Consider the following 21,015-nt stretch of genomic DNA (forward strand, 5'->3'; position numbering starts at 1 on the left):
TTTCTGCCTACCATTAATAAGATCAAGAGAAATAGGAAAAGATGCTAAAGAAATATGTGATAGAGATCTTAGAGAATGAGATGATACATAAGTGATAAAGACAGATGATAATGAAGAAGTCATAGAGAAAGAGATGACATAGAGATTAAAGAGCAAGAGATGATAGAGCAAAAGATGATAGAAGAAAATATGATAGAGAAAGAGATGCTAGAGAAGAGATGCTAGAAAATGCGATGGTAGAATACGGGATGATAGTGGAAGAGATGATAGAAGAAAAGTGAGAGAGAATCAGATGATAGAGAAGTGTAAGAGGAAATCATGATAGAGGAAATATGAAAGAGGAAGAGATGATAGAGAAAGACATAGTAGAGAAATAGAAGATAGATAAAGAGATGGCAGAGAAATAATAGAGTAAGAGAAGATAGAGAGATGGTAGAATAGGAGATGATAAACCAGAGAATGAAATGTTGACAGATAGAGGTAATTGAGAAATGAATAATAGATGATCGAGAACAAGATGATAGAGTAAATGATGACAGAGATATTAGAGAAGCTGATGATAGAAAATAGACAATACAGAAAGAGATGATAAAGAAAATGTTATCATAGTAAAATACGATAGTAAATGCAATGATAGAGGAAGAGATGATGGAGAAAGAGATGAAAGAGGAAGTGATGATAGACAAAGACATGGAGGAAAAACTGATGATATAGGAAGTGATGATTGAGCCATGATAGAGAAATAGAAAAGATGATACATGGGATAGAGGAAGGGATGGAAGAGAGACAGGAAAAATAAATGCTGGAGGATAGAAATAGAGACAATAGAGAGATGATAGAAAATGAGATGATAATGAGATGACAGAGTGATGATAGAGATGATAAGGAGATGACAAAGAGACTATAGAGAGATGATAGACAATGAGATGACCTAGAGATAATACAGGAAAAGATGATAGTATAGAAAAAGAAATGATAGAGTATAGAGATGATAGAGAGATGGTGAAGGTATATGGAAAGATATCGTGAAATACATACAGAAAGAAGAGCAAATTGAAGATACAGATAGCCCTTTCATTACTTGGTCACGGAGACGCAAGTTTTCACACAGAAACTACAATTATTACAACCTTGTTTGTCCAGTAGCTCACACATATGCCTAGCTAGCTCTTATAACTTAAATTAACCCATAAGTCTTATCTAAGATTAGCCTTGTGGTTTGGTAGCTTACTCAGTGCAGCATTCACATCTTGTTTCCAATACATCTGGATGGCGATTGCAGAATGAATATTTTGCTCTTCACAGGATTCTCCTACTCTGTTTACCCTGCCTATATTACCTGCCTGGATACTGGCCAATGAACATTTTATTGAACCAACACAAATAACAAATATATACAGGATATAAGAGCATTATTCCACAGTAGTAAACAAAATGTCCCCAAACTTCAAGATAACTGAGTTCAAACCTGCCCACTTTTGCAATATGGAGCCTTACCCTGGAATTCTGGTCTACTAAGTTACACTGTATCAAGACGCTTTTCCACAAGGTCAGGGCAATTCCTCAAACTATAAGAGGCACACAGGTAAACTAACTTGGGAGTTCCCTCACTATATACGTGAGTCAGCAGAAGCCACAGAAACAAATTACTTGACACAGAGTCATTTTGGTCTAAGCAAATGACTCTAAATATTCTGCTAGAAAAGTTTTAGATGACCAATATGTGCAGGAATATCAGCTGTTAGCATGACGAGGGCTCAAGGCTGATACATAGAGTGTATATATAGGACTGAAATTTCAAAACCCATCTATTCATAATTCAGTCTTCTATACTTCAAGACAAAAAGGATGCTTTTCTTTTAATTTCAGAAAGTTTGGCCAAGCTCTCAAACTCTCCAATCTCTGCCAAACTCCAGATAAAGGAACACATTAAATATGAAAATTCAACTTCCTTGTAACTAACATGATATGCCTTCTCATTGGCTAAGGCCATTCACACCTATAGACTGCAACTTCTACCTTCAATATATATACTAAAGCTAAACAAATGAAATAAAACAGAGCTCTTTGTTTTAAAGAAAAAAGGGGAACTACTGTGGGATAACATTCTTGTAGACTAAAAAGATTAGTCACTAGAAAGGTACAGACTTTCCTGTAACTAGGCAGGTAATACAGTTGAGGCTACTACACTAAGTGAAATATGGGAAGGGAATGGCAGAGTGACTTATCAGCTAGAGGCAGAAAAAAAATAATAAGAATGACTTATTGAGAAAAGGTAATAAGCCATGTTTCTAAACATAGATAAGAATTAAGGGTTAATATAAAATGTAACAGCTAGGCAATAATAAGTGTGAGCTAATCAGCCAAATAGCTCACAATTAATATAAGACTCTGTGTGCTCTTTAGAAGTAAGTCACTCTGGGACTAGGCAGGATAAACTCATCTGTCAATAAGAAGGTAATATGGAGGATCTTAAGTGATGCATGCATGGATAGCCCTGGGAAGTAGAAACAGAAAAGAGCACCCGAAAAAATTGGGAACAGTGGAGGAAGAAAGGTGGGAGGAAGAGGATGGAGATGGAAGAAGGGAAAGGCAAGGAGAAATGAAAGAATGGGATGGTTGAGATTCAAGAAGGACAGAGATGGAGAAAAGTGAAGAAAATATCTCTTATTTATTTATTTATTTATTTATATGTTTGTTAAAGATTTCTGCCTCCACCCCACCACCACCTACCATTTCCCTCCCCCAATCAAGTCCCCATCCCTCGTCAGCCCTAATAGCAATCAGGGTTCACTGCCCTGTGGGACGTCCAAAGACCATCCCCCTCCATCACATCTAGTAGGAGGAGTATCCAAACTGCCTAGGCTCCCACAAAGCCAGTATGTGCAGTAGGATCAAAAACCCATTGCCATTGTTCTTGAGTTCTCAGTAGTCCTCATTGTCCATTATTTTCAGCAAGTCTGGTTTTATCCCATGCTTTTTCTGACCCAGGCCAGCTGGCCTAGGTGAGTTCCCAATAGAACATCCCTATTATCTCAGTGCACCCCTCACGGTCCTGAGTTCCTTGCTCGTGCTCTCTCTACTTCTGCTCCTGATTTGGAACTTGAGATTTCAGTCTGGTGCTCCACTGTGGGTCTTTGTATCTGTCTCCTTTCATCGTCTGATGAAGGTTACTGTTCAGGAGGATGCCTATATGTTTTTGATTGTGTTCACCTTCTTATTTAGCTTCTCGAGGATCACAAATTCTAGGCACAATGTCCTTTATTTATGGCTAGCAACCAAATATGAGTAAGTACATCCCATGTTCCTATTTTTGGGTCTGGCTTACATCACTCAGGATACTGTTTTCTATATCTGTCCATTTGCATGCAAAATTTAAGAAGTCATTGTTTTTTACTGCTGAGTAGTACTCTAATATTTATATATTCCATACTTTCTTCATCCATTCTTCCATTGAAGGGCATCAAGGTTGTTTCCAGGTTCTGGTTATTATAAACAATGCTACTATGCACATAGTTGAGCATATATTTTGTTGTATGATAAGGCATCTCTTGGGTATATTCCCAAGAGTGGTATTGCTGGGTCCAGAGGAAGGTTGATCCCGAATTTCCTGTGGAACCACCACACTGCTTTCCAAATTGCTTGCACAAGTTTGCATTCCCACCAGCAATGGATGAGTGTACCCCTTTCTCCACAACCTCTCCAGCAAAGGATATCATTGGTGCTTTTTATTTTAGCAAATCTGACAGGTATAAGATGGTATCTTAAAGTTGTCTTGATTTGCATTTCCATGATCGCTAAGGAAGTTGAGCATGACCTTAAGTGTTTTTTGGCCATTTGAAATTCTTCTGTTGGGAATTCTCTGTTCAGCTCAGTGCCCCATTTTATAATGGGGTTGATTAGCCTTTTACGGTCTAGTTTCTTGAGTTCTTTATATATTTTGGAGATCAGACCTTTGTCAGTTGCAGGGTTGGTGAAGATTTTCTTCCAGTCAGTGGGTTCCCTTTTTGTCTAGTGACAGTGTCCTTTGCTTTACAGAAGCTTCTCAATCTCAGGAGGTCCCATTTATTCAATGATGCCATTAATGTCTGTGCTGCTGTGGTTATACGTTGGAAGTGGTTTCTTGTGCCCATGTGTTGTAGAGTACTTCCCACTTTCTCTTCTATCAGGTTCAGTGTGTTCTGACTGTTAGTGAGGTCTTTAATCCATTTGGACTTAAGTTTGGTGCATGGTGATAAACATGGATCTATTTTCATTCTTCTACAGATTGACATACAGTTTTGCCAACACAATTTGTTGAACATGCTCTCTTTTTTCCATTGTATACTTTTAGCTCCTTTGTCAAAATCAGGTGTTCATAGGTTTATCGGTTAAAGTCAGGGTCTTCTATTCGATTCCATTGGTCAACTTCTCTGTTTTTATGCCAGTACCAAGCTGTTTTCAATACTGTAGCTCTATAATAGAGTTTAAAGTCAGAGATGGTAATGCCTTCAGACAGTCCTTTATAGTATAAGGGCATTTTGGCTATCTTGTGTTTTTTGTTTCTCCATATAAAGTTGATTGTTGTCTTCTCCAGATCTGTGAAGAATTTTGATGGGATTTTGATGGGGATTGCATTGAATCTAAAGATTGCTTTTGGTAAAATTGTCACTTTTACTATGTTGATCCTCCTAATCCAAGAGCAAGGGAGATCCTTCCATTTTCTGGTGTCCTCTTCAATTTTTTTCTTCAAAGACTTAAAGTTCTTGTCAAATAGATCTTTCACTTCCTTGGTTAGAGTTACCCCAAGATATTTTATGCTATTTGTGGCTATCGTGAAAGGTAAGGCTTCTCTGATTTCCTTCTCTGCTTCTTTATCCTTAGTGTATAGGAAGGCAACTGATTTTTTTGAGTTGATATTGTATCCTGCCACATTACTAAAGGTATTTATCAGCTCTAGGAGTTCTTTGGTCGAATTTTTGGGGTCGCTTATGTATACTATCATATCATCAGCAAATAATGAATGCTTAACTTCTTCCTTTCCAATACAAATCACCTTGATCCCCTTATGTTGTCTTATTGCTATTGCTAGAACTTCTAGCACTATATTGAAGATATATGGAGAGAGTGGACATCCTTGCCTGTTCCTGAACTTAGTGGGATGGCTTTGAGTTTTTCTCCATTTAAATTAATGTTAGCTGTTGGCTTGATTTAAATAGCTTTTTTTTATATTTAGGTATGAACCTTTTATCCCTAACCTCTCCAAGACCTTTATCATAAAGGGGTGTTGAATTTTGTCGAATGCTTTTTCAGCATCTAATGAAATGATCATATGGTTTTTTCTTTCAGTTTATTTATATGGTGGATTACATTGATAGATTTCCATATGTTGAACCAGTCCTGCATCTCTGGGATGAAGCCTACTTGATCATAATGGATAATTTTTCTAATGTGTTCTTGGATTCGTTTTGCCAGTATTTTATTGAGAATTTTTGTGTCAATGTTCATGAGTGACATAGGCCTGTAATTCTCTTTCTTGGTTGGGTCTTTGTGTGGTTTTCGTATCAGAGTAACTGTAGATTCATAAAAGGAATTAGGCAATGAGTCTTCTGTTTCTATATTGTGAAATACGTTAAGGAGTATAGGTGTTTGCTCTTCTTGGAAGTTCTAGTAGAATTCAGCATTGAAGTCATCTGGTCCTGGACTTTTTTTGGAAGGGAGATTTTTTATAACAATTTCTAATTGTTCGCGACTAACAGGTCTACTAGATCTTTTACCTGTTCTTGGTTTAGCTTTGGTATGTGGTACTTATCTAAAAAAAATGTCCATTTCTTTGCATTTTCCAGTTTTGTGGCATATAGGCTTTTGTAGTAAGATCTAATGATTCTCTGAATTTCCTCTGTGTCTGTGGTTATGTCCCCCTTTTCATTTCTGATCTCATTTATTTGCATTTTCTCTCTCTGTCGTTTAATTAGTTTGGATAGGGGTTTGTCAATCTTGTTGATTTTCTCCAAGAACCACTTTTTGTTTCATTGATACTTTGGACTGTTTTTTGTGTTGCTATTTTGTTGATTTCTACCCTCAGTTTGATCATTTCCAGTCTTCTACTCCTCCTGAGCAAGTCTGGTTATTTTTTTTCTAGAACTTTCAGGTGTGCTGTTAAGTCCCCAATGTATGGTTTCTCCATTTTCTTTAAGTGGGCACTTAGTGCTATGAACTTTCCTCTTAGCACTGCTTTCATCATGTCCTATAGGTTTGAGTATGTTGTGTCTTTATTTTCATTAAATTCAAGGAAGACTTTAATTTCTTTCTTAATTTCTTCCTTGACCCAGGTGTGGTTCAGTAGATGACTGTTCAGTTTCCATGAGTTTGTTGTCTTTCTTGGGGTAGCATTGTTGTTGTCTTCTAACTTTAATCCATGGTGATCTGATAAGACACAGGTGGACACTGATTTTTTTTTTATCTGTGGAGGTTTCCTTTGTTTCCGAGTATGTGGTCAATTTTCGAGAAGGTTCCATGAGCTGCAGAGAAGAAGGTATATTCTTTCCTATTTGGGTGGAGTGTTCTATAGATGTTTGTTAAGCCTTTACCTCCAACAATTCTCTTAATTCTCTATTATGTTTCTGTCTGATTGACCTGTCCCTTGGTGAGAGAGGTTTGTTGAATTCTCCTACTACTAGTGTGTGTGGTTTGATGTCTGCCTTAAATTTTAGTAATATTTCTTTTACATACATGGGTGCTTTTGAATTAGGAGCATAGATATTCGGGATTGAGACTTCATCCTGATGAATTGTTCCTGTTATGATTATAAAGTGTCTATCTCGATCTCTTCTGATTGATTTTAGTTTGACGTCCATTTTGTTAGAAATTAGTATGGGCACACCTGCGTTTTTTTAGAACCATTTGCTTGAAAAACATTTTCCCAACCCTTTACTCTAAATAGGTGCCTGTCTTTGTGGTTGAGATGTGTTTCTTGCAAACAGCAGAATGTTGGATCCTGTTTTTGTCTCCAACATCTAAGTCTGTGCGTTTTTATAGGTGAATTGAGACCATTAATATTAAGTGATATTAATGACCAGTGGTTGTTTGCTCCAGTTATTCTTATTGTTTTTCGTAGTAGAGTTTGTGTGTCTCCTTTCTTTGAGTTGTGCTGTTGAAGGGTTGCTAGATGCCTGAGTTATTGTAGGCAGTGTTAGCAATGTTGGATTCCTTGGGTTGTGATTTTCCTTCTATTACTTTCTGCAGGGCTGGATTTGTGGCTATGTATTGTTTAAATTTGTTCTTATCCGGGAATGTCTTGTTTTCTCCATTGATAGTGAATGATAGCTTGGCTGGGTCTAGTATGGGTTGGCATCCATGGTGTCTTAGTTTCTGCAGTACCTCTATCCAGGACCTTCTGGCTTTCATGGTTTCCATAGAGAAGTCAGGTGTAAGTCTGATTGGATTACCTTTATAAGTTACTTGCCCTTTTTCCTTTGCAGCTCTTAATATTCTTTATTCAATCACTATATTTTGTGTTTTGAATATTATATGGCAGGGGATGTTTTTCTTTGATCCAGTCTGTTTGGTGTTCTGTATGCTTCTTGAATATTCAAAGGAATATCTTTCTTTAGGTGGGAAAGTTTTCTTCCATAATTTTGTTAAAAATATGTTCTGTGCCTTTGAGTTGTGACTCTTCTCCTTCTTCTATACCTATTATTCTTAGGTTTGGTCTTTTTATTGTGTCCCATAATTCCTGAATGTTTTGTGATGAGAATTTGTTGACTTTGCTGTTTTCTTTGATCAGTGCATTTACTTTCTCTATGGTGTCCTCAGAATCTGAGATTCTTTCTTCATCTCTTGTATTCTATTGATTATGCTTGATTCTTTAGTCTCTGCTGGGTGACCTAGATTTTCCATACCAAGCTGGTCCTCAGTTTGTGTTTTCTTCCTTGCTTCCATTTCAGTTTTCAATTCTTGAACTGTTTCCATTACTTGCTTGATCGTTTTTTCTTGGTTTCCCAGGGTACCATTCACGTATTTACCCATTTCTTCAAACCTTTTGTTATATTTCTCATCCATTTCTATAAGGGCATTTTTTACATGTTGTTTAAGGGACTTTATTGCTTTCATAAAGTCAATTTTTCCACTACATCTGTTTTAGGGTGTTCAAGTCCTTCTGATGTAAGATGATTGGGTTCTGGTGTTTTCATGTTGTTTTCAGATTGTTGGGTGAATTCTTTCCTTGGTGCCTGCCCATCTCCTCCTATCGATGCTATCTAATGGGTCTTTTAAAGCAGGATCAGGTTCTCTGCTGGGCCAGTAGCCTCGCTTACAATATGCCCTTGCTCCGTTTCCTGTCTCCCATCATGGGCCAAGATCCTTCTCACCACTCAGAAGGGTCTTCAGGAACAGGGCCAGGCTCCCCGTTTGCCAGGGATCTCACCAACAAAAGGCCTACCACTCTGTGGGCCAGACACCAAAACAGAGAATCTCCTGCTGCCCTTTGTCCTGAGCTCCTGACCCAGAGCCCAAATAGGCTAAACTGGGTGATCCACAGCCCTGCATAAGGGAGGGAGAGTGACGGGGCCCCCTGGGTGCAAGCTGGGCCAGGGGGAGAGAGGTCACAGCAGAGGAAGAGCAGCCCTAGCAGAGGGTACCACCCCTGACACACTAACTGAGGGGTCAAGGGGTCTGGGAATGCCCATGCTACATTTCCTGTGGCCCGCCGTGGGCCAATACACTCTCCCCACCCAGGAATGTCTTCAGGGCAGACCAGGGGATCTTGCCAATACAAGGCCTCCCAATCTGCAGGTTAGGCCCCAAGAAACCTACTTGATTTAATTGTAGTGGGGCGATCTGCTCTCAGTGTGGGCTTCACTGTTTCATGCTTAGACTATCCCACCTCCGCCTGTCACTGCCACTTCTGCCTGCAGGTCTCCAACGCATCTGTGTGCAGGTCTCCTGCCGCATCTGCATGCCTGTCTCTGCTGCATCTGCCCGCTGGTCTCCGCCCGCAGCGTGAGTCTGCCCACTGGTCTCCCCCGGCACGTGCTTCTGCCCTGAAAATATCTTGATATAGAAAGCAATACTAGGCTTAGAGAGAAAACTGCTGCCACAAAATTCTCAGTAATCCATAAAAACAGTCCCAGATAAAAATTCTAGTACTAGTGGAGAGGGTTTTGAACTGGCCTGCATCTGTAATCACATTCTTGACCACTCTAATTATCATCATAGAATTTTTTAAACAGTGAGTGAAGCTACTGAGTCCAGTTGAAGAGAGGCAGAAGGGAGTATACAGGCAATGGAGTCAAGACCACGGTGGGGTAACCCACAGAGACAGCTTACCTGAGCTAGTGGGAGCTCACTGACTCAGGGATGACATCTGAGAATACCACATTGAACAAAACTAGGTTGTCTGAATGTGACTGACATGTATATGATTTGGGCAGACTGTGGGTCCACTGGCAGTAAGACAGGTATGTAATCCTATTTCTTGAATTAGATTTTTCAACCCCATTTACTTTGGAGGGATGGCTATCATGCTCACACTAGATAAGGGGAGAGGGACTTGATCCTGCATCAAAGTGATGTATCAGACTTTGCTGACTTTCCATGAGAAGACTTTCCATCTCTGAGCAGTGGATGGGAGTTTGGGAGGGTATAAGTTGGGGGGAGTGGATGAAACAGAGGAAGTAAGAACTGGGACTAGTATATAAAATAGATTGTTTTAAAGTAATAAATAAATTAAAAATTTGTTTTTCCCTTACATGAGATCTCGGTCTGGCATATGCAGTGTTCTTTTTGTGTAGTGCATGTACACCAAATGAAAAATTTGGGTACAAATTTTAGTGATCTTGATACTTAGTGTAAAGCATTTTCTTATAATCTTCTTTCACAGTTATGTGCTCAAGAGTTAAGATTACATTTCTCTGCATCTGTTCTGCCTTATCCATAATTTTATGCTTTGTATTGAGTATGATTCAACATAGAAATGCTTCTCTGCCTTTTAGTTGTCAATTCAAGGCTCACTAGAGTGTACTGATATGTTCCAATCAAATGACAATAGAGAACAAGTCTGAATTCATGTAATGAATGACCCTTATCAAAACAAACAAATCACATTATTGTATATTCTTTCATATGCCTTGTTATTTAGATAGGAAAAGAAATAAAATCAGGAGGTGAGGGCAGCCAGGAAGGAATTTTGTTTGTTTCACTGAGCTGCAAGCAGCAAGCTAGTCCTCTTATCTGTGAGTTCCCTGAACAGGAGGTGGTCCTGATTCTGAAGAGTAGATCCATCAGCAAGTTGAGTGTGTTCCTGAATGGTTGACTGATGCTATTAATGGAGCACAGACACTCCCAAACGCCCTAAATTTTGTGGTCATTCTGCAGGAGCTTCTCTCCCCAGTTACTGCCTCTCTTATCCAATTCCATCCCAGCTTGCTCCCAGGAACACATTCCCTTCTGTGAGGCCATAAGATACCCCTGCTCAGACTGTTGAGGGCTGAGGCTCGGGGATGGTGTGGTGAGTGCAACCGGGCAGGATTTTCTTTGTTTCACTCAGTTTGGAAACAGCAAGCTAGTCCATTTTCATGAGATGTCCCTGGCCAGCAAGTGGCTCTGATTCTGTACCAGAATATTCATCAGAAGGCAATGGAAGGAAGAAATGAGAAGACAATTTCCTCCACCAACCTGAAAAGCATGATTACACCAGAATCCAATAAACGTACAACAGGAAGACTGGAACACACTTATGCAGAAGAAATAGAAAAAATAGACATTATGAAAATGATAGAGTCCCTTAAACAGGATGTGAAAACCTCCGTTAAAGAAATGGATGAGAAGAATAACAAAAAGTTTGAAGAAATGATTCGGAAAAGATACCCTAGGAAACCAAGAAAAAACAATCAAAAAGATAATGGAAACAGTTCAAGACTTGAAAACTAAAATGAAGGTAATGAAGAAAACAATAACCAAGGGCCATCTGGATATGGAAAATCTAGGTAAAGAAACAGAGATTACAGAGAAAAGCAAGCATAACCAAAAGAATACAAAAGATAGAAGAAAATATCTCAGATGCTGAAGACACTATAGAAAAATAAACACACTGTTCAATGAAAACAGCATATCTAAAAATATCTCATCACACATCATCCAGGAAATCAGGGACACATTAAAGAGACCCAACATAAAAATAATAGGGGTAGAAGAAGAAGATGAATTACAGCTCAAAGGCCCAAAAATATATTCAATGAACTTCAAAAAAGGATATTCTTATAATAGTTCAAGAAGCATACAGAATACCAAATAGAATGAATCAAAAAAACCCTCACATTATAATAATCAAACACAAAACATAGAATATAAAGAAAGAATATTAAGAGCTACAAAAGTAAATGTCAAGTAAATTATAAATATAAACCTTTTAGAATTCATCTGACATGTCTATAGAAACAATGAAAGCCAGGAGTTTTTGGATAGATTGCTACAGAAAGTAAGAGACCATGGATTCAAGGCCAGACTACTATACCCAGCCAAGGTTTAGTTCACCATCAATGTAAAGTCAAAACATTCCAGGATAAAAACAAATTTAAATAATATGTAGCCATAAAGATGGCATAACTAAAAGAAATGGAGGGAACATCACAACCGAAGAAATCCAACAATGCCCAAATAATTCAGACATCTAGCAAATCTTTACAAATACAACACAAAAAGGGGTAACAAAATACTATAACACCAAAATGAAAAAAAAATAACCAGAGTTAACAACCACTGGTCTTTAATATCACTTATATCAATGTATTCAATTCACCTATAAAAAAGACAGAGGCAAAGAGATTGGATGCAAAGACAGGAACCAACAATCTGCTGTTTACAAAAAGCACACCTTAACCACAAAGACATACATCTTCTCAGAGTAAAGGGTTGGGAAAGGTTTTTCATTCTAATGGACCTAAGAAACAAACAGGTGTGGCTATACTAATATCTAACAAAACTGACAAAAAACTAAAGTCAATCAGATGAGATCGTGATGGAGACTTTTTACTCATAACAGGAACAATTCATCAGGATGAAGTCTCAATCCTGAATGTCTATGTCCCTAATAAAAAAGCACCCACTTATTTAGAAGAAAATTACTAGATCTAAAGGCAGACATCTGTAGTAGGAGCTGTGGGCCTCTTCCCACAGTCCCGCTCATGGCTGCCTAGCTAGCTTATGACCCGAAAAAAAAACACACAAATTGTATTCTTTTAAACACTGCTTTGCACATTTCTATTCATGTGTGTAGCACCCCAAAGTGTGATTATCAGGAAGATTCTAGCCTACGTCCATCCTGGGTCAGAGGTTTATTGCGTCTGCCGGGGAGAGGGGAGCATGGCGTCTCCTCCAGAGAGCAGAGCTGTCGAGTCTGAGCTCACTTCCTCTTCCTCCCAGCATTCTGTTCTGTTTACTCAACCCACCTATGTTTTAACCTATGAGGCCCAAGCAGTTTCTTTATTACTTAACCAATGAAATCAACAGATTGATATATGACACTCCCACATCAGACATCAAAACCCAGAACTGATAGAAGGGATTTCAACACTCCTGTCTTACCAGTGGACAGATCAATCAGACAGAAAACAAATCGCGAAAAAATAGAATTAAAGGAGGTAATGAAAAAAATGGCCTTAACGGACATTTATAGAATATTCAACCTAAAGGGGAAAGAATATACCTAATTCTGAACATCTCATGTTATCTTCTTTAGAACTTACCACATACTATGTAACAAAGCAAACTTCCTTAGATATAAAAAATTAGTATCCTCCTGTGTCTTATCAGATCACCATGGAGTAAAGTAAGAATTTAAACATAGTTCTACCCCAAGAAAGCCTAAAACTTATGGAAGTTGAACAGTCAACTATTGACCACAACAGGGTCAGGGAAGAAATAAAGAAAGAAATTAAAGTCTTCCTTAAATTCAATGAAAATTAAAACACACCATAAACAATCCTATGGGAAGCAATGAAAGCAGTGCTAAGAAGAATGTTCATAGCTTTTATTGCACACATTAAAAAATGGAGAAAGCTCACATTAGAGCCTTAACAACACAGCTGAAAACTCTAGAAAAAAAAGAAACACACTCACCCAAAAGTAGTAGAAGACCAGAAATAATCAACCAGAAGGCTGAAATCAATAAAACAGGAACACAGTGAACAATTCAAGGAATCAATGAAACAATGAGCAGGTTCTTTGAGAAAGTCAACAAGATTGACAAACACTTTTTCAAACTAAACAAAAGGTAGAGATATAATACCCAAATTAACAAGATCAGGAATGAAAAGGGGGACTTAACAACAGACACTGAGGAAATTCAGAGAATCATTAGGTCATTTTACAAAAGCTTGTATGCCACAAAGTTGGAAAAATAAAAGAAATTGACATATTTTTCGATAAGTACCATTTACCAAAGTTAAATCAAGAACAGGTGAACAATTTAAATAGACCTATAAGTCATGAGGAAATAGAAGCGGTTATAAAAAAGCTCCCAATCTAATAAAGCTCAGGAGCAGATGATTTCAATGCTGAATTTTATCAGAACTTCTGGGAAAAGCTGATACCTATACTCCTTAATGTGTTGCACATAATAGAATCAGAGAGTCATTCCCAAACTCTTTTTTTTTGAATTGACAGTCACTCTGATTCCAAAACCACACAAAGACCAAAACAGGAAAGATAATTACAGACCAATATCACTCATTAACATTGATGCAAAAATTCTCAATAAAATTCTGTCATACAGAATCCAAGAACACATTTACAAAATTATGCTTTACAATCAAGTAGGCTTGTTTCCTTTTTTTGCTTGCTCATGGGCTACCAGGCGTCCCTATTTAGGTGCTGAGGAGTTCCTTCTGGATGGGTTAGGGTATGCAATCCTGGTGCTAACTCTCCTGGAAGAGAGCACAAATCACCCTCCCCCAGCTCCTGCTGCTGGGCCCCTTTTCTTACACATGATCCAGCCCCCATCTCCCCCCCAGAAGCCTGCCTTGCTGTCTCGTAGGTTCTCTGCTCAAGAACAGTTTTCCCGTTCCTACACTAAGGTTACCCACCCAGAGCAGTGAGTGCCTACCTACCAGGCAGGCCAGAAGGTTCCAAACAAGGGACCACAGGAACATTCAGCTTGGGGCTGCAGGGTCTCCTGTGCTCTATTGAACACCGCCCTCTCTGTCACATTCTCCCTTTTGTCCCTGGCTCATTGGGCTACCAGACATCCCTGTATAGGTGCTGAGGAATTCCATCTGGACGGGTGAGTGTGTGCTATCCAGGGGCTGACTGTCCTGGAATAGAGCACAAACCCCCCTCCCCCAGCTCGTGCTGGAAGACTTTCTTTCCTATCCACGATCAGCCCCAAGCCTGCCTTGTCTGCAAGGTCCTTTGCTGAGGAACAGTTTCATGCTCCTACACTAAGGCTACCCACTCAGAGTGGTGAGTGCCTGCCTGACAGACAGGCCTCAAGGACCCCCGAAAGGGAGCAAATGAACCTTCAGCTTTGGCTGCAGGGTCTCCTGTGTTCTACTTGATACCATGCTACACCCCACATTTGCCATTTTGTCCACGGGTTATTGGACTACCAGGCGTCCATATTTCGGTGCTGAGGAGTTCATCTAGAAAGGAACGGCCCCATTCCTACACTGAGGTGATACACCCAGGGAGTCAGTCACAGCAAAGACTGGAACAAGACACCAGGCCTCTCCTGGCTCCATCTGAAAGAAGAGATGGGCAGCCACCAATGCAAGAATTCCTCAAAACATCCTGAAAGGCAGCATGACATTGCCAGAATCCAGGAATCCTGAAATAAGAAGAATTGTATACCCTACTCCAGAAGAATTAGAAGAATTCGACTCAAAATTGAATTATTTGAAAATAATAGAGGACCTTAAACAGGAGGTGAAAAACTGCCATAAACAATTAGAGATTACAAACAAAAAGGTAGAGGAAATGAATAAATCTCTCAAAGATACCCAAGAAAACCAAGAGAAACAAGAAAAAGCAATCAAAGAGGTAAGGGAAAAGGTTCAAGACTTGAAGAATGAAATGGAAGTAAAGAAGAAAAAAAAACCAAGGTAAGGATGGAGATGGAAAGTGTGGGTAAACAAACAGGAACTACAGAGACAAGTACTACCAACAGATTACAAGAGATAGAAGAAAGAATCTCAGACCCTAAAGACACCATAGAGGAAATAAACACACTGATCAAGCAAAACCAACAAATTCTCATCACAAAACATTCAGAAAATCTGGGACACAATAAAAAGACAAAACCTAAGAGTAATAAGGATAGAAGAAGGAGAAGAGTACAGCTCAATGGTTGACAAAATATTTTAATAAAATTAAAAAGAAAACTTTCCCTTCCTTAAGAAAGATATTCTTTGAAGGTCCAAGAAGCATACAGAACACCAAATAGACTGGATTAAAAAAAAGTCTCCTCATCATATAATAATCAAAACACAAATCATAAAGAATAAGGAGTGAATATTAAGAGCTGCAAAGGAAAAAGGTCGTTACTTATAAAGTTAAACCTATCAGAATTACACCTGACTTCTCTATAGAAACCAGGAAAGCCAGAAGGTCCTTGATAGATGCACTGCAGAAACTAAGAGACCATGGATGCAAGCCCAGACTACCATACCCATCCAAACTTTCATAGAATATAAAGTGAGAAAACAAAATTTTCCAGGATAAAAACAAATTTAAACAATACGTAGCCACAAATCCAGCCTTACAGAAAGTAATTGAAGGAAAATCACAACCCAAGAAGTCCACCAATGCCCACAATAACTCAGATATCTAATGACCCTTCACCAGCACAACCTGAAGAAGGGGAAAGAAAGAAAGAAAGAAAGAAAGAAAGAAAGAAAGAAAGAAAGAAAGAAAGAAGAAAGAAAGAAAGAAAGAAAGAAAGAAAGAAAGAAAGAAAGAAAGAAAGAGAGAGAGAAAGAGAGAAAGAAAGAAATGGCCAGAGTTAACAACCACTGGTCATTAATATCACTTAATATTAATGGCCTCAACTCACCTATAAAGAGACAAAGGCTAAGACATTGGATATGAAAACAGGGTCCAACATTCCTCTGCTTACTAGAAACACACCTCAACCACAAAGACAGACATCTACTCAGGGTAAAGGGCTGGGAAAATGTTTATCAATCCAATGGACCTAAGAAACATGCAGGTGTGGCTATACTAATTCCTAACAAAGTTGACTTCAAACTAAAATCAATCAGAAGTGATGGAGAGGGTCATTTTTTACTCATAACAGGAAAAATTTATCATGACAAAGTCTCAATCCTGAATATCTATGCCCCTAATATAAAAGCACCCACTCATGTAAAAGAAACATAACTAAATCTCAAGGCAGTCATCAAACCATACACACTAATGTAGGAGATTTTAACACTCCTCTCTCACCAATGTACAGGTCAATCAGACAGAAACCTAACAGAGAAATAAGAGGATTAAAGTAGGTAATGAATCAAATGGAATTAATGGACATCTATAGAACATTGCATCCAAATAGGAAAGAATATACCTACTTCTCTGCAGCTCATGGAACCGAAAATTGACCAATACTCAGTAACAAAGCAAACATCCACAGTTACAAGAAATATTAGCAACCACCTGTATCTTATAGATCACCTTGGATTAAAGTTAGAATTCAACAACAATGTTATCTCCAGAAAGACTACGAACTCATGGAAACTGGACAGTCAACTACTGAACAACTCCTGGATCAAGGAAGAAATAAAGAAATTAAAGTCCTTCTTGAATTCAATGAAAATGAAAACTCAACATACTCAAACCTATGGGACAGTATGAAAGCAGTGCTAAGAGAAAAGTTCATAGCACTAAGTGCCCACTTAAAGAAAATGGAGAAAGCACACATTGGAGACTTAATAGGAGGAGTAGAAGTCTGGAAATAATCAAACTGGGGGCTGAAATTAACAAAATAGAAAAACATAAAACAATCAAAAGAATCAATGAAACAAAAGCTTGTTCTTGGAGAATTTCAACAAGATTGAAAAACCCCTATCCAAACAAATCAAATGGCAGAGAGAGAATACGAAAATTAACAACATCAGAAATGAAAAGGGAGACATAACCACAGACACAGAGGAAATAAAAAGAATCATTAGATCTTAATAGAAAAGCCTATTTGCCACAAATTTGGAAAGGGTAAAAGAAATGGACAATTTTTAGATAAGTACCATATACCAGAGTTAAAATATTTCCAGGTGAACAATCTAAATAGACCTGTTAGTCATGAAAAATTAGAAGTTGATATAAAAATCCTCCCAACCAAAGAAACCCAGGTCCAGATGGCTTCAAGTCAGAATTCTACCAGAACTTCAAAGAAGACCTATTACCTATACACCTTAATGTATTTCACAATATAGAAACAGAGAAATCATTGCCAAACTCCTTTTATAAAGCTGCAGTTACTCTGATACCAAAACCACACAAACACCCAACCAAGAAAGAGAACTACAGGCCAATCTCTCTCATGAACATCAACGTGAAAATCCTCAATAAAATACTGGCAAACCAAATCCAAGAACACATTAGAAAAATTATCCATTATGATCATGTAGGCTTCATCCACGGATGCAGGGCTCATTCCACATATGAAAATCTATCAATGTTATCCATCATGTAAATAAACTGAAAGAAAAAAGCCATATCATCATTTCACTGGATGATGAAAAAGCATTTGACAAAATTCAACATCACTTTATGATAAAGGTCTTAGAGAGATTAGAGATAAAAGGGTCATACCTAACTATAATAAAAGCTATTCATAGCAAGCCGGCAGCTAACATCTAATTAAATGGAGATAAACTCAATGTCATCCCAGTAAAATCAGGAACACAACAAGGTTGCCCACTCTCTCCATACCTCTTACATATAGTGCTTGAAGTTCTAGAAATAGCAATAAGAAAACATAAGGGGATCAAAAGGATTCAAATAGGAAAGGAAGAATTTAAACTTTCATTATTTTCATATGATATGATAGTGTACATAAGTGACCCCAAAAACACCTCCAAAAAACTCCTACAGCTGATAAACACCTTAAGTAGAGTGGCAGTATACAAGATCAAATACAATAAATCAGTTGCCCTCCTATACTCAAAGGATAAGGAAGCAGAGAGGAAAATCAGAGAAGCGTCACCTTTGACGATAGCCACAGATAGCATAAAATACCTGGGGGCAACTCTAACCAAGGAAGTGAAGGATCTATTTGACAAGAACTTTAAGTCTTTGAAGAAAGAAATTGAGGAGGATACCAGAAAATGGAAGGATCTCCCTTGCTCTTGGATTGGGAGGATCAACATAGTGAAAATGGCAATTCTACCAAGGGCAATTCCTAGATTTAATGCAATCCCCATCAAAATCCCATCAAAATTCTTCACAGATATTGATAGGACATTATTCAACTTTGTATGGAAAAACAAAAGACCCAGGATAGCCAAAACAATCGTATTCAATAAAGGAACTTCTGGAGGCATTACCGTCCCTGACTTCAAACTCTATTACAGAGCTTCAGTATTGAAAACAGCTTGGTATTGGCATCAAAACAGAGAAGTCGACCAATGGAATCAAGTTTAAGACACTGATATTAACCCACAAACCTATGAACAACTGATCTTTGATGAAGTAGCTAAAAGTATTCAATGTAATAAAGAAAGCACCTTCAACAAATGGTGTTGTCAGAACTGGTTGTCAACCTGTAGAAGAATGAAAATAGATCCATATCTATCACCATGCACAAAACTCAAGTCCAAATGGATTAAAGACCTCAATATCAGTCTGAACACACTGAACCTGATTGAAGAAAACATGGAAAGTACTCTACAACACATGGGCACAGGAGAACACTTTCTACGTATAACCCCAGCAGCACAAACACTAAGGACATCATTGAATAAATGGGACCTCCTGACACTGAGAAGCTTCTGTAAAGCAAAGGACACTGTCACTAAGACAGAAATGCAACCCACTGATTGGGAGAAGATATTCACCAATCCGCAACTGACAAAGGTCTGATCTCCAAAATATATATAGAACTCAAGAAATTAGACCGTAAAAGGTTAATCAATCCAATTATAAAATGGGGCACTGAACTGAACAGAGACTTTTCAACAGAAGAAGTTCAAATGGCAAAAAGACACTTAAGATCATGCTCAAGTTCCTTAGCAATCATGGAAATGCAAATCAAGACAACCTTAAGATACCATTTTACCCCTGTCAGAATGGCTAAAATAAACAACACCAATGATAGCCTCTGCTGGAGAGGTTGTGCAGAAAGGGGCACACTCATCCATTGCTGGTGGGAATGCAAACTTGGGCAACCACTTTGGAAAGCAGTGTGGCGGTTTCTTAGGAAAGTTGGGTTCAACCTACCTCTCGACCCAGCAATACCACTTTTGGGAATAGACCCAAGAGATGGCCTAACATACAACAAAAGTATATGCTCAACTATGTTCATAGCAGCATTGTTTGTAATAGCCAGAACCTGGAAACAACCTAGATGTCCTTCAATGGAAGAATGGATTAAGAAGTATGGAATATATACATATTAGAGTACTACTCAGCAGTAAAAAACAATGACTTCTTGAATTTTGCATACAAATGGACGGAAATTGAAAACACTTTTCTGAGTTTGTTAAGCCAGACTCAAAAAGAGGAACATGGGATGTACTCACTCATATTTGGATTCTAGCCATAAATAAAGGACACTGAAATTATAATTTGTGATTCTAGAGAAGCTAAATAAGAAGGTGAACCCAAAGAAAAACATATAAGCATCCTCCTGAATATTAACCTTCATCAGGCAATGAAAGAAGACAGAGACAGAGACCAACATTGGAGCATTTGGACTCACAATCCAAAGGATGAGCAGAAGGAGAGAGAGCATGGGCAAGGAACTCAGGACTGTGAGGGCAATGGGAATGTTCTATCGGGAACACACCAAGGCCAGCTGGCCGGGGTCTAAAAAAGCATGGGACAAAACCAGACTCGTTGAACATAGCGGACAATGAGGACTACTGAGAACTGAAGAACAATGGCAATGGGTTTTTGATCCTATTGCACATAATGGCTTTGTGGGAGCCTAGGTAGTTTGGATGCTTACATTAATAGATCTGGATGGAGGTGGGTGGTCCTTGGACTTCCACAGGGCAGGGAAACCTGATTGCTCTTTGTACTGAGAAGGGAGGAAGACTTGATTGGAAGAGTGGGGGGAAATGGGAGGTGGTGGTGGGGAAAAGGCAGAAATCTTTAATAATTTAATATATTAATTAATTAAATAAAAGATCTTTAACTTAAAAAATAAAAGACCAAACCTAAGAATAATAGGGATATAACAAGGAGAAGAGTCACAGCTCATAGGCCCAGAACATATTTTTAACAAAATTATGGAAGAAAACTTTCCCAACATAAAGAAAGATATTCCTTTGAATATTCCAGAAGCATACAGAACACCAAACAGACTGGATCAAAAAAAATCCCCTCACCATATAAAAATCAAAACACAAAACATACAGATTAAAGAAATAATAGTAAGAGCTGCAAAGGAAAAAGGGCAAGTAACTTATAAAGGTAAACCAATCAGACTTACACCTGACTTCTCTATGGAAACCATGAAAGCAAGAAGGTCCTGGATAGAGGTACTACAGAAACTAAGAGACCATGAATGCAAGCCCAAGCTACGATAACCAGAGAAGCTATCATTCACTATCAGTGGAAAAAACAAACATTCCAGCATAAGATCAAATTCAAACAATACGTAGCCACAAATACAGCCTTACAGTGTGTAATAGAAGGAAAATCACAACCCAAGGAATCCAACATTGCCAACACTGCCTACAAGGACTCAGGCATCTAGCAAGCCTTCACCAGTCCACTCAAAGAAGGGAGACATACAAACTCTACTAACAAAAACAATAAGTATAACTGGAGTAAACAGCTAGTGGTAATTAATATCACTTACTATTAATGGACTCAATTCAC

The sequence above is a fragment of the Chionomys nivalis genome, chromosome Y, assembly GCF_950005125.1.
Source record: "Chionomys nivalis chromosome Y, mChiNiv1.1, whole genome shotgun sequence".
Classification (NCBI taxonomy): domain Eukaryota; kingdom Metazoa; phylum Chordata; class Mammalia; order Rodentia; family Cricetidae; genus Chionomys; species Chionomys nivalis.